This window comes from Furipterus horrens, unplaced genomic scaffold, assembly GCF_987537825.1.
Source record: "Furipterus horrens unplaced genomic scaffold, mFurHor1.1.pri manual_scaffold_2, whole genome shotgun sequence".
NCBI classification, from domain to species: domain Eukaryota; kingdom Metazoa; phylum Chordata; class Mammalia; order Chiroptera; family Furipteridae; genus Furipterus; species Furipterus horrens.
The window spans coordinates 96,771,470-96,786,876 of NW_028327172.1; positions in this window are offsets into that span (position 1 = coordinate 96,771,470).

The window sequence follows — 15,407 nt, forward strand, 5'->3', positions numbered from 1 at the left end:
CTTCTCCCTCATCTGAAGACTCCCCTCCACTCTGAACCCCCTTTGTTAGGGACCTCTGGACCAGGGGATAGGTAGGACTATAGATCTTGGTTAGCAGACAATACTTACAGAAGAATGAGACCTTTGTCCATCTGACCTTGTAATATTACAACTGCTCATAAGTGTTAAAAGGGGGAATTGCAATGGGGGTTACTTTCCCCCCCCATAAAAGAGGAGGGGTGGAGATGTGCCAAAGACAGCACGTGTGTGCATTACTCTGGCAACTGGGACAATGTGCACATGACACAAAAAAAGACACTTAACACTTGCAACAAAAACCAGAAAGGTGATCAGATGGGAGAGACTTACCGTCCCATCCACTTTTGCCAAGTGGGGGATTATGGGGTGGTTTTTAAAAGTCAGAGATTGCACAAATGGCATTTTTTTACTCCCTCATCCCCTGGGTCTGTGACTGGGGCTGAGCTTCCTGAGCTGAGTACCTAGCTAGAGGGATTCTGAGTGTCCCCTGCCGTAGTGCTCCAGGACCTGCCTGTCTGGGAGCACAGAAAATTTTGAGTAGAAAGGTGGGGGGGAGGGGATGAAAGGAGGACTTGGCCAGTGGGCTCAGAGAGGCTTGAAGCAACAAGCCCCACACCATTTCCCCAGGCAGGAAACCACAGTTGCTGCCACCTGCCCACAGCCCACACCTCTGGCTGGGTCCCCATGAGCCCCATGCCCCTTCCCAAGAAGGAAGCTGTTCATGGCTGCTGCTTGCCTGTAGCCCACACCAGTGCAGGCCAGTTAGCTATGGCCCCAGTGCAGCCAGGGAGGGTCAGGCCCCATGCTGCTCCTTGAGTGCTTCAGGCTTGACCAGGAGAACTGCAGGTATTACAAGCAAGGCTGGTAAGAAGTGGGTGGTGGGGTGGGGATAGAAGATTGGGACCTGCAGGTCCTGGCAGGTGGCTGCACAACAAGCCCCATGCCCCTCCCCCCATGTGGAAAGCCAAGGGAAACCACTGTGGCAACCACCCACTAGCAGCTTACTTATCTGGAGGCAGGAATTGAGGTGAGCATCCAGTGGAATATGTACATATTCTACTTTCCTTTCCACCACACTCCATCTCTAAAGTTATCATCTATGGGTTGTAGGCAGTGGAACCCCATTAGTTGTTCAGTTACAATTCTCCAGGATCTACCTGGTTTCTCCAGGGGCAAGATATAACAGAGACCATCACCCTGCATCTTTTAGGTTGCAAATCTCTACTATTCACCCACAGAATCAGAGAGTTCCATTTGGCCTTCCTCATTATAAAAAAATTGACTCCCCAGAGCAGGAATAAAATGTTAGGTTACCCCAACTGCAATTATATCCATTCCAATTATGCACCAGGAACTGGGGACTGGCATAAGGCAGGCACACTGTGAGCCGGCCTACAACCAGGGCTTCCTTTATTACCTGGTTCTCTCAGACCCTCACTCTAATGAAAATTATTATGCTGCTTTGAGTCTCTGGGTATCAATGTGAACTTAGATTTACTTCTTGAAATTTCTGATTTTTCCTCTTTCTACAGTGGATGGCCAACTGAATAAATGGTGACAGGTATCTTTGCAGAAAAACTCTCACAGAATATACTTGTCATGATGTTACAGGATGCTACAGGACCTAGCTACCTCTTAGGTCAAAGGGCACTAGATCTGAAAATTGGCTTAAGTGTGAGGATTGAACATTAAATAGTGATTTTTTATTGAGGTAACTGCTTCAGACTCTTACTTCTCCATTTTTACTTTTTTCTTCTTTTGAAAGTATAGGTATTAAACTACACTTTGGTTCTACTGTCTCGGTCAACAGTCAGAAACTAGCGCCAAATTCATTTATAGCCTACTCCCTGTTTTTGGACATAAAGTTATATTGGAACATAGTCATATTTAGGCTTTGCTAAGAGTTGGCCACTGTTTCTATCAGATTTTTCAAAAGCACACCAAGTTGAGTTTGTCTTATCTCCTAGGTCTTTGCAAGGGTGATATATTTTATCTCCTGAGAAAATGTTTCAAAATCAATGAATTCTTGCTCATACAGCTTTACTTTCTAGCATCCTTGATCTAGAATCCTCAAAATCTAAACCCATGTTAGAAACCAGGATCCCTGGTTCTCATCAGCAGTGGGAATTATTAACTTGATTCTTTAGGTATATAGAATATAATCTTTTCTTGTCTTATAAAGCCTTACCCTTACCACAGCTGGAAAATCCTGGGGTTTAACCCTAATTACCTCTCTGGTAGCAAGGATAAAGATAGGGACAGTTCCAAAGGGAGGCACTAGTCTCCTGGGAAGGAGGATTCTATAGTATATTTCAGACTGTCAGAAGTATTAGCCTTTGCTAGGGACAGGAGATTCCCTGTGCATGCCTAGAAGGTGAGAGTAGGAGTGTTTAAAGCCATTGTCATCATGAACATCCACCCACTTCCACTGCTTAGAAGGAATGTTTGAATATAGGATTGTTGTAGACTCAACATCATCATGGACATCCATCCAACTTCCACTGCCTATAAGGAGTGGTTGAGTATTTCTGGAGCTCTGCCATTCTCACAGGTCTAAGCTTGCCTTTAAATTATGTCTGTCCTTCAGCCATAGGTGATAAGGACCTTTTTGTAGGATACCACCATTATCATGGTAGGCTCTATGGTTCTCATACTTTGCCATGAAACAGGTTAACAGCTATCAATCTCGTTATCCTCAGCAGGTAGTCAATACACCTGTGTTGGCCATCCAATCAAGTTGTCTTTATAGGCACTGTTTTCCTTATATTGTTAAATGCTGGCAATATAGCATACCCACAACAGTGTTTACCTCTTCAGAGACATTTTTAAGGGTCATCACCAGTGAAATATTTAGCAATTTGACTGTGTCTTGGGTCAAGGACCAAATATGTGCTCTCTACCTGCCAAGAAGTAGGTGAGGTAATTCTTTGCCCCTGTCTTAATGTCTGTTCTCTCAGACCACTCTTGGTACCACTTGTGTTAATCCAGACCCCCTGAGAAGAAGACATAAAGACAGGGTTCAGTATGCAAGAATTTTATTAAGGTAGAGCCTGTGAGAATAGACTACAAGTCTACAAGATGCCAGACTATGAAGCACATATGAATCCAAGTGAAGAAGAGAGAGAACATTGAGTGGATTGCTCTAGTATTTCACACAGTCTAAGAAAGCTTCAGCAAAGATGACAAGGGTTCTTTGAGTTTAAACTGGCAAAAAGAGGATTTCCGTGTCTCCCAGAAATGAGTCTCCTTTAGTATCTTTCAGTACACTAAGTCCTTAAGTGGAGAGGAGTCTGTGGGACGTGTCATCTTTGTGCATATAAAGCAAAATGGATTTCAAAAGACAGCATCTGGGCCCTGAGTCAATTAACCTCCCTGTAGTAGGAAGATTATCAGGTATATTTTCTTGTCTGCCATATAGAGGCAATGTGATTTTACTCAAAATCCTGATGGGATTTTGAGTTTTGGCTTGCTTGATTGTTTGTTTGGAACAAATTAATGAGCTGCTTTTATTTATTTTTCAATATATTTTATTTATTTATTTATTTTCCTTTTATTTTTTGGTTTTTCAATTACAGTTGTCCCATTTTTCCCCCATTGCTCCCCCCCACCCAGCCCACCCCTTCTCTCGCAATTATATCCCTCCCCGTTGTCCATGTCCATGAGTCATTTATACACATTCCTTGACTAGACCCTTCCCTTACTTATCTCCCTTCTCTCCCTCCCCCCTGCCCCCTATTGACTACTATTCTACTCTTTGTCCTATTTAGTTTGTTTGTTTGTGTATGTAGTTCTTTAGTTTCCTGTATTAGGTGATAGCATACGGTATTTTGCTTTCCTTGCCTGTCTTATTTCACTAAGCATAATTCTCTCTAGTTCCATCCATGTTGTCGCAAATGGCAGGAGTTCCTTCTTTCTTTCTGCTACATAGTATTCTATTGTGTAAATGTACCACAGTTTTTTAATCCACTCATCTACAGATGGGCACTTGATGAGCTGCTTTTAAAATGTACATGAGAACAGGTGTGAAGCTCTACCTAAGAAACAGAGGTAAACAAACACAGGAGCCTGTCAAGATGAGGAGACAGAGAAGTATGGCCCAAAAGACAGAACAGATCAAGGTTGCAGTGAGAGAACGAAACGACAAGGAGATAGCCAGCCTTACAAAAAAGGAGATAGTCAACCTAACAGACACAGAGTTCAAAACACTGGTGATAAAGATGGTCACAGACTTGACAGATATGCTTAAGTATGGCAGACATATATGGGAAGAAGTTAAGACTATGCTAAAAAACAGTGAACCAATACAGAATAAGGAAACAAGAATTGAAAAACATGAGGAGAGGCTTAGGAACCTCTGGGACAACTTTAAACATGCCAACATCAGAATCATAGGGGTGTCAGAAGGAGAAGAGGAAGAGCAAGAAATTGAAAGCTTATGTGAAAAAAATAATGAAGGTAAAATCCCCAAATCTGGTGAAGGAAATAGACATACAAGTCCAGGAAGCACAGAGAGTCCCAAATAAGCTAGACCCAAAGAGGACCACACCAAGACACATCATAATTAAAACGCCAACGGTTAAAGATAAACAGAGAATCTGAAAAACAGCAAGAGAAAAGCAGAGAGTTACCTACAAAGGGGTGCCTATAAGACTCTCAGCTGGTTTCTCAAAAGAAACTTTTCAGGCAAGACGGGACAGGCAAGAAGTATTCAATGTGATGAAAAGCAAGGACTTACAACCAAGATTACTCTATCCAGCAAAGCTATCATTTAGACTGGAAGGGCAGATATAGTGCTCCCCAGACAAGGTAAAGCTAAAGGAGTTCATCATCACCAAGCCATTATTAAATGAAATGTTAAAGGGACTTATTTAAGAAAGAGAAGATCAACACTATGAACAGTAAAATGACAACAAACTCACACCTATCAACAACTGAACCTAAAAAATAGAAGCAAAAACAAACTAAGCAATCAACCAGAACAGGAAGAGAATCATAAGTATGAGGATCATTTGGAGGGTTATCAGCTGGGAGGGAGGAAGGAGGGAAATGGGGAAATGGTGCAAGGACTAAGAAGCATAATTGGTTGGTACAAAATAGACAGGGGAAAGTTAAGAATAATATAGAAAATGATGAAGCCAAAGAACTTATATGCATGACCCGTGGACATGAACTAAGGGGGCTGGGACTGTTGGAGAGAAGGGAGGTACTGGGCAGAGGAGAGCAAAGGGAAAAGAAATTGAGACAACTGTAACAACATAATCAATAAAATATACTTAAAAATCAAAATAAAATATACATGAAATGTAAAGGACTTAATACATTTAAAATAATTTGGTAAAAAAGCTTGTAGAATACACAATCTGATTTCAATATTTAGTATGAGTCTACAGCAACCACATATATATGTAATTCATTAAAACAGTATAGAGTCCAAAAATAAATGCATTCATGTATGATCCATTGCTTTTTATTAAAGATGTAAATATATTGGGGAAAAGATATTTCTTTGAATAAATGATGCTGGAACAATTGGATATTGATGTGCAAAAAATGAACTTAGACCCTTACTTCACACCACATACCAAAATTAACACAAAGTGGGAAATAGATCTAAATGTAAATTCAAAACCTGTAAAATTTCTAGAAGAAAATATGAGACAATTTTTAGAATGGGTCAGGCAAAGATTTCATAGGATATAAAAATCATGAACTCTAAAAGAATTTTATAATTTAGACTTTATCAAAATTAAACACTTTGCTTTTAAAAATATATTGTTAAGAATATGAAAAGGCAAGAAACAGACTAAGAAAATATTTTCAGAGTATATATACAGGACATACACAGATCATATAAAGGGCTCATACAATTTAATAATCAAAAGATAAACAGCCCAATTTGAAAAATGGGCAGAGAAAAATTTTTGACCAGACACTTTATCAAAGAAAATATATTGATGACAAATAACCTAAAAATATATTTAACATCAATACTCATTGGAAATTAAAAATGAAAACTACAATAATGTACTACTATATATGTACTAGAATATCTAAAATGAAAAAGATGACAATGCCATGTGTTTCCAAAAATATGAAAGCACCAGAATACTCACATATTGCAGATGAAATGTAAAATGGTACAACCAACTTGGAAAACAATTTGACAAGTTCTTATACAGTTAAACATGAACTTATGAGCCAGTAATCCCACTCCTGTGTATTTACCCAAGATAATGAAAAATACATGTTCACACAAAAACTTCTAAATTAATGTTATAACAGCTTTATTTATAATAGCCCCAGATTGAAATCAATCTATATTTTAGGATACCTATGTTCACACAATGAGATTACTATGTAGCAACAGAAAGAAATTAACTGTTATATTCCCAATAATATAGATAATTCTCAAAACAATTTGCTAAGTAAAAGAAGTCAGATAAAAAAAGACTGTATGATTTTATTTATATAAAATTCTAGAAAAAGCAAAACCATAGTCTCAGATCAGTGGTTTCTAAGGTCTGGAAATGGGGAATGGTGAATTGATGAAAAATGAGCACTAGGAGACATTTTTTGAGTGACAGAAATGTTCTATATACCACCTGGATGGTGATAGTTCCAGAGCTCTACACATTCGTCGAAACTCATTGAATTGTGCAAGGTCTGTCTGGAAAAAGCCCAACCATTGTTAATATAGTGAGAATGGTTTGTGCAACATCAATGTAACATTGCAGCCAAGGAGAGTGGACTGGAATGCCCGTGCATGAACAATGATGACTTCACTGCACTAGTCAGTGGGGGCAGTAGACACCATTGAGTGAGCATGTGGACTGTGTGACCACTGCATTCAAAATAACTGAGTGAGCAGAACAACAAATCTGCATCAGGTTTTGTGTTAAGCTTGAACAGTCCTCTGCAGAAACTATTCAGCTATGGGCAACTGGTGATTGGCAGCTTCATCACAACAATGTGCCTGCTCATGCATCACATCTTGTGCAGTTTTTTTTTGTGAAACGTCAAATCACCCTGGTGACTCGGCCCCCTTACAGCCAAGATTTGGTGCCCCGTGACTTCTGGCTTTTCCCAAATATGATGGGGCAGCTGATGGTGATTGGGAGAACTATGTGAGATCCCAAGGTGCCTACTTTGAAGTGGACTGAGGTCTTATGCACAATGTTTCTAGAATCTTGTATCTTCTTCTGTAAATGTTTCTATTTTTCATAGTACATGGCTGGATACCTTCGGACAGACTTTATATACATGCATCAGCACAAGAAGATAATTTCTACTTCTTGGCCTTTTTTTTCTCATTTATTTTATTTTATTTGTTTAATTACAGTTGTCCCAACTTTTCCTCCACTGCTCTCCCTTGCCCTGCCCACCCCAGCCTCCACTCCCATAATCAATCCCCATCCTGTTGTTCATGTCCATGGGTCCTTTATACTTGTTCCTTGATTAGGCCCTTCCCCTTCTATCCCATTATCCCCCTCTCCCCTCCCCTCTGATCACTGTCATTTTGTTCTTTATTCATGTCGCTGGTTCTACTTTGCTCATTTGTTTGTTCTGTTCATTAGGTTCCACTATAGGTGAGATCATATGGTATTTGTATTTCACTGCCTGGCTTATTTCACTTAGCATAATACTCTCCAGTTCCATCCATGCTGCCCTGAAGGGCAGGAATTCCTTCTTTCTTTCTGCTGCATAGTATTCTGTTGCTTCTTGGCCTTTATGCTAAGATTATGGCTGACATCAGTTCAATGTTTGCTGTTTTCTCCTCTCAGGAATGGTTTGACCTGACTGGGAGCAAGAATGAGATTTTCCGTAAGTCTTTCTTTCTCTCATTTTCTGGATACCTGAAAATTCTCCTATGGAATAGACTCACACAGCAGCCTTGAACATAGACTATATTAAGGGAAAACTTGAAGGAGAAGAGGATACATAATATATTGCAAAGGGGAGCTGATCCAGGGAACTAGAAATTATTCTTCCAAACCCTGAAGGCAGAGGCATGAAGTGACATGAGGGAAATGGAGACACCTTGCATGTGCTTTGGAGGTGGACCTAAGAGGCAAAGACAACAGTTTTTCTTCAACCTTTAGGAAAGAGGACAGGGCCAGTATGAAGCCATGCAGACCACCTGAACAGAGGCAGCCTGGAGTGGCTGGGCCATGCAGTCATGTTCTCAATCACTTGGCTACATGGGATTCTCTCAGCTGTTGTTTAATTCAGAATCAGTGAGCACAGAGAGAAAAGGTAGTGAGCAGGAAGGGAAAAGTGTACCAGCCTCTGTCAGGAGTGGACTAGAGTGATGAAGTTGGACTCTCACATTGGTCCTTACTCCAGAGGGGAAACCTGTATGACTTTCTTGAGGGGTGAGTCATGGGACTCGTGAATGAGACACATTTCCAAAGGCCTGGGCCATGTGGAACACCATGGCTGACCAGTCAAATGATTGTGGTTGAAAATAAAACACCCCGTACCAGCTGTCCCAGAGCTCTCCACACTGTCAGGGAGCACTCAGGGGGATGCAGAATATCTCTTCTCCTTTTGGAAACATCAAAGGAAAATCAAATAAATTACTTTCAATCTGATCTTTATAACTGAATGCCCCACTGATCAGAATAAGTGAGGGGCAAACACATTTGTGCCTACATAAAATGGCTTTTGGAAAAGTAAGATCTGATCCATTGAGCCGAATGATCATTATAAGCTGTAATCAGTAAAACCAAATTTCACAGCAAATGGGACACTTGCTATCAGGGGAGCTGTGTGGATGTGATGTGGAAAGAAGAAAACAATTTGACCCTGCAAAAATGCTCTATCTCTTCCCATGCAGCCTCATGCACAGTTAGATTTTGTTTTCTTAGGCACTGCTACACTATTAGTCAGGATTAGCCCACTGAGCCAGTTTGTGAAATCTGGGTAACTTTTGGTGCCCAGCTCAATACAGGCCTGTGCAGATTTGGCTGGTTGCTGAGAGCAGGTCTGGGTGTGGCCCCATTATCAAGGTAAACACAGGTTCATGCTGTGTGTCAATAAAATGCCTATCATGGTTTTGACCTAGACTTTGACTGGAATCTTGTGCCTAAAGGAGACATGCTTGGGCTCTGGTTGTTACCAAAAAGCCCTGAGGAACTGGGATTGACTTTCAAAGGTAATAAAAGCCCACAAGAAAAAAGGCCTGTACCTTGATTGGTTGTGTGGTCCACAGCAATCTTTTCAGGGAAGGAATGAAGGTTGTTTTCCTGAAAGATGGATAGATGGGACCTTAAGGTACAATGGAAAACCAGAAGGACTTGGAAAAGACAGGTGTTTGCAGGCAAAGCCGAATGCCGGGTACGTGGTTCTGCTTCTGTGCCCTGAAGGGCAGATGGAAGGTCACCCTAAATGTTCCTTGCATAAGTTCCAGAAAAGCAGAACTAAAGATCATAAGTGATCACTTGCTGCTCTTGTTGTGTTTATGCAAATGAACAGGATAAATTAAAAATGGACTTAATGCAGTTCCTTTAATGACAAGGAGGGTAATCTTAGGGAGAAAAATCGTGATTCAAGGAGAATCACAATGCTCAGTGGTAGACTATAAAGTAGTGCAGCTAACCATCTTTAAAGTTTCTTTTCATTTAAAATTTGTTTTCATTTGAAAGTTAAACTATGTCTGTGGTATCATCAAAGATGTTTAATTTATAGCCAAGAAGAATGTCAAATGCCTTGCAACTGAATGTCTTTCCAAAAAGACAATCTTACAGATTTAGAGACTTGTATGTGGGTTATGTTACATAAGTTAACATGTGTTTTCTGTTTTCAAAGGGCATAAGCCTATGATCTTATTACCTGAATGATTGTCTGTATGTATAGGCCTCACTTAATTCTGTCTTCAGCGCTGCCTCCTGAGACTCAACGGTTTGGCTGAACTAAGTGACTGGGTTGGTGAAGTATGGGGTGGTCTGTGGGCTTCATTTTAAAACTGGTTTCTCTTTTCTATCCTAATGGCTTGGACAGAAAGAGCCCAGAGGTCTGAAAGGGGGGAAACCTAAAATATTTCCCTCAGCCCAAACTAAGTATAATGGGCAAAAGGGTTTTGAACAGGTGAGATGTGCCTGGCACACCTTCCTCCAAAGAAGCCCTTCTTTTCCCTAATCTGGGACATTGGAAAATCAATCCCTGCCTTTTGTCATCTAGTGGTTATGGACTGAATGATGTCTTTTAACCCTTTTTGCCAAATCTGTTGCCCCCAGAATACAACAAGGATGCCAGCCTTTTAAAGCAAGCACACCATTGTCCGAGGACAGACAACTGACCTGGAGTCTGCACGATCCTTCCCCATGTGGGAAGGCCACCCTCCCCTCCATGGCCCCACTCTTATTAGGGATTTCTGGACCCAAGGGTAGGTAGGACAACGACCATGTCCAGCTTGAAGCAGCTAGAGGAGCTTGAGACCTTCGCCCATTGTCCTTTAAAAGATTATAAAGGGTCTTAAGTCTGAGAGGGAGGGATTGTTATTTTTTATTGTTAAAATAATTAATTAATTATTAATTATTGTTAAAATAATTAATTATTTTTAAAAGAAGAACAACAATATATGAAAGGATGAAGTTGGAGAGCTTGTATGTGTGACCCATAGGCATGGACTTGGGGTGGGGGGGGGATTGCTGGGGGAGGAGGGTGTGGGCGAAGGGGAGCAAAGGAGAAAAAATTGGAACTATTGTAAGAATATAACCAATAAAATATACTTAAAATAAAAAAGGACCACCATTTATTCTCTCACATATAAATTTTATTTCTTAAAATTAAAAAAAAATGCATATCATGGAAGTGGTCATTATCAGATTAACCTCCAGAGACAATTTACAGCAAATTCAATGCTACTAAATCCCAATGATGAACACCTTAAAGGCCTTCAAGGTGCTGTCCAGAAGAATCAGGGTTGTTTAGCAAGTTATTGGAGGCAAAAAGAAACTTCAGTTTATGAGAATAGGCTACACAATTTAAGGACTCTCAGTATGGGCTTTTTAGAGATACAGTATTATTTCTTTGTAAATCTTGTACAAATTATAAAAATTTGAACTGGAGCAAAACTGTTCAGAGGCCATCAGCCCACCTTTGGCAGCTGTACTCATTAAAAAGTTTTTCTTTCTGTTAAGCTCTCATCAGCTTTACTATACCTTCCACCTCTTCACAAAAGAGATATGAATTTTAAAATGTCTTTGCCCTGAAGCAGAAAACACTCATATAAATACTGTATTTGTCAAATTCAGATAAAAGGTTTATGTATATTCTTGAGTGGCAACAGTAACAAACATGTCCCATATATGCATGCTCATATGAACATAGCTTGAGTCGATCTCAGCATATTAAATTGAACCATATGAAATTGCTAATTTTGTAGGTCACAAATGATTGACAATCGACAACTTTACATGATTCAACCTATAACATAATGGTTAAGAACATGCACATTTGAGCTTGCTATGCCACTTACTAGCTATGATCCTTGACAAGTTACTCTTAGGTATAAGACCTCGGTGCTCAGAATTTAGGTCTAATTTCAGCAAGCCCCAATAAATTGGCTGCTCCCACAGTAATTACTGGTGCCAGTGACTGCCTGTGTCCTTCAAAGATATCCTTATCTGCTGACAAGATTTTAGCAACTTCCCTGTTCTCAGAACGTACTTCCCTATCAATCTAACTCCATCTGGACTTTTGAAAGTCCTGCCAACCGCCCCAGCCCTTAAAAGCCCCTCTCTGTTTCTTCTGGAGGCTGCAGTCTACTTGGACTCAGCTGTCTGCTTGAACATCCCTCAATAAAGGCCTTGAACGGGTCCACCCAACTCCTCCCTTCTTCTGGACACAAACCTGTAGGGGATCGCCCTGCGTAGTTTTGGGAATTATAGCCTGGCTGCAAGCTAGGCACCCCCAGGAGGCCTATAAGTCTTGACTGGAACACCAGGAATGCTGGAGATGGACATGACCTGAAAGCCCATTCAGGGGGTTTCCGTGGGAATTGGATTTAAAAAATGCATATTCTGCTTTGAAGCTTGCTCTGTTTTTCTCATCTTTTAATTTAGCTATAGACTCTGTGTAACATTAAGTACCTGGAAGGTGTATAAAGATTTGCATTTAATGTCCATATAGTGCCAGGATGCCTAATAGACTGTGACCCAGAATGCTTACTGTGTTTCTTATATTGTTATTAGTAACCAGTGATTGTTAACAGTAATGTAAGCATTTTTAATTGACTAATGATTTGTGTATCCTGACTCTATAGCCCCTGGTTACCCTCCTCAATAAAAGGAGCTTGGAAGGTATGATTGGGGCTTTTCTCCCCTAGAGAGAGCAGTCACCTTTCCTTCTCCCAGATGAAATACAGTGTTTGGTTCACTTATTGTCTCTCATCTGCGATCCTGAGACCACTGCTGGACAATGAGTTTCCACCAAGCTGAGGGTGTTGGGGACAGCTTGCCTCACAGACCTAACATTTTGGTGCCAAAACCTGGGATTGGAAACCCAAGATGTTTCCTCCAGCTCCCTGAGACCTGCTACTAGGGAAGCAGTGGGCAGCAAAAGCTCAACCTGGGATAACATCCTAACTCAGTCTCTGTGACATTCAGAGGCCCAGAAGCCAGACTTAGGGGAACCCAGAGACACCCATTTGCCTGGCCCTCTGTGTCCACACCAGCCATGGGCCAATCAAGCCCCTGCGGAACATTCCACTGGAGGTGTATCCTGAAGTCATCACCTGGACAAATGGAAGGAAATTCTCCATATTCAAGCCTTTTTGACTTACACAGGCTCCCCTCCATCTGCGAATCCTGTTCCACTTACCAGATCCTCCTTCTTCACTCTCCCTTTACCAAACCCAGTCATTCTGATCCTACTAATCCCACTGCTGTGTCTCTGACTCCTGAGACCCCTTCAGGTCTAGAGGACTGTCTCCTCTCTGCTTCCCCTCCCTAAGCTTCTCTGCCTCCTCATTTCCTGGGGATGTCCAACCCCAGTCAGCCAGTTTACCCAAGTCTATGGCATGAGATGGTTCCTTACCCCCTCCTCTATCACATCCGCTCACAGAACTAGGTCCCCCCAGCCCCAGCCCCACTCTCAGTCTCGCCCTGTCCTTCTTCTTAGACTCGTTGCTGGGCCCCAGGACCCCAGGGACCTATTTGGATTCATATTATTCGGACCTCTCCCAAGTAAAGCAACACTTCAGTTCCTGTTCTACTCACCCAACCTATTTCATTAAGGAATTTCAATATCTCATGTCTCCTGACAGGGGAGAAACTGTTACAGAAAGGGGGGTGTCCAAAAACCCCCAGAGCTTGAGTCTGGGGGATGGGGAGAAGGAAGCAGCTTCCAGGATGCCTCCACATGCCTGAGGCTAGGGGCTAGTGTCTTTGTTATGCAAATGTATTCAATGCATCCAAGGCCCGGGAAGGTGGGTGAGGTCTTGGACTGGGGGATGATATGGAAAGAGCACACAGAGCCCGCGTGAGGTTCTGCGATTGGTCAGAACTGGGGACCATGCCAACTGCATCACAGGAAGCAATCAGGGATTTAAAAATAAGCGGCAGACATTTTTAAGGGGACTGACCAAGCAGTTTTGAGGAGGGGACTGACCATGTGGTTTTGAGAAGCACTCACACCATGCTGCTTTGTATAGGAGAGAACACCTTGCAGCTTGGAGAAGGGGGAATATCTTTGTGGTTTTGGAAAGAAAAGGCTGGGAATTCACGCGGCTCTGGATTAAAAGCTGGTGGACACCATAACACAGACAAGGCCTCCCCAATCAGAATTGAATGATTGGCAGCTACCGGTAAAGCTGAACTGTATCTAGGAAGTAGGGAAATGGTTTCTCTAACTTTTCTAAAACTAGCCTGGTTTGGTAGGGGGAGGAAGAAATATGTGTTCATGGGTGGTTTTAAGGAACATAAGACTTAACGGCAGAAATTTACAAATAATCTAAATCTATATAACTGTTAAATAAACAATTCTTTTTTTTTTTTCACTAAACTCTGGTATTGAGAGTTATAATTCTGGCAGAGGGCAATCAGGCCCCTAAACAGCCCATGGGTTCTGTTTCAATTGGAGCAGCCCAGGGGTTCTGTAATAAAAGCAAAACATGTAAGACAGGGATGACCAAAGTGGTAACAGTCTTTGGGAGCCCTATACATAAACAGCACACTTGGACCCACTTCATGGATTCCTTAGCCTTTTCTGCCTTTAAACCTGGCCAGGAAAAAAGTCAGTTTAAATGACTGGTCTGTTGTAAGCTTGAAGCATTTCTTACCACTCAGGTAGCTTCAAACAACTCAGTTTGCAGCTGAATACTCCTTATAAGAGCATCAAGGAGGGACAATGTTAACATTGCCAGGTAAATGTCTTGATCTCTCTCCTTGAGAAACTGCCATGCCTTGCAGGAACAGGTTGAGCCTTTAAAAGCACTTGCTGCAAGAAAGACACCCATGAAAGGATAAGCTGGGAATGTGGACCAGGACAGAACACTAGGTTTCCCATCAATCTCAAGCAGAAGTCCACACAATTATAAGCACTCCGTAAAGCATTCACAGTACCATTTTTGCAGCACATTTCCCACTCAGTTTTAGTTTTTGAGAGGAGAGAACAAGAATTTAGTATGCAATGAAAATTTCTGTCTTTTCCAGGTCCTATTCTCCTAAATAGCCCTTTTTGTCCAAATTGCTTCACTCATAAGTCTTTTCCCCCTTTTCTCTGACTGCTACATTTACATCTCTATCACTCCCATGTCTATCTGCTTTACAAAGTAATTACAGTGTTTGTTTTCCAGCCAAGCAGCCGTCTAATCCCCTAAAGTCATGCTTTCTTTTGCCTTTTTTTTTTTTTTTTTTTTTTTTTTTTTTTTTTACCTGCCTAACCCAAGTCTGTAGTCACAGCTTCAAATTGGGTCTGGCCCCACTGTGCCCACATTAACTAGGAACAAAGATACAAAGAGGGGAAAATCTCACCCTCTCCCTCGATGTGCAAAAGAGAAAAAAATCTGGTATTTATAAAATTCAAGTGGCCAAAGGTCATCCAAGACTTGTCTCTCCCCTTCTTCTCTAGCCCTTGCTGCTGTGAAGGTTATGAGATAACAAAACAGCTTACTTCTGAGCCCTGTGTATATATGCCAACAGGTTAAAGTTTTGAGGTTTTTCTATATCTGTCTATCGGTTACCTGATTAACTTTCAAAGAACATTTATCTCTTATTTTGGAATGTTATATCTTGCGCAAACTGTTACTTAGCAAAGCAGGGCTCGTTCATACGGCATCTTGGTCTATGACCCAACAACTAGTGTTGAGAAAAACAGTTCTTTATTTACAATATTCCAACCTTGGTGGGGCTGGGAGCATTTCAGCTCTGAGTCCTGTTCTCCCAGGA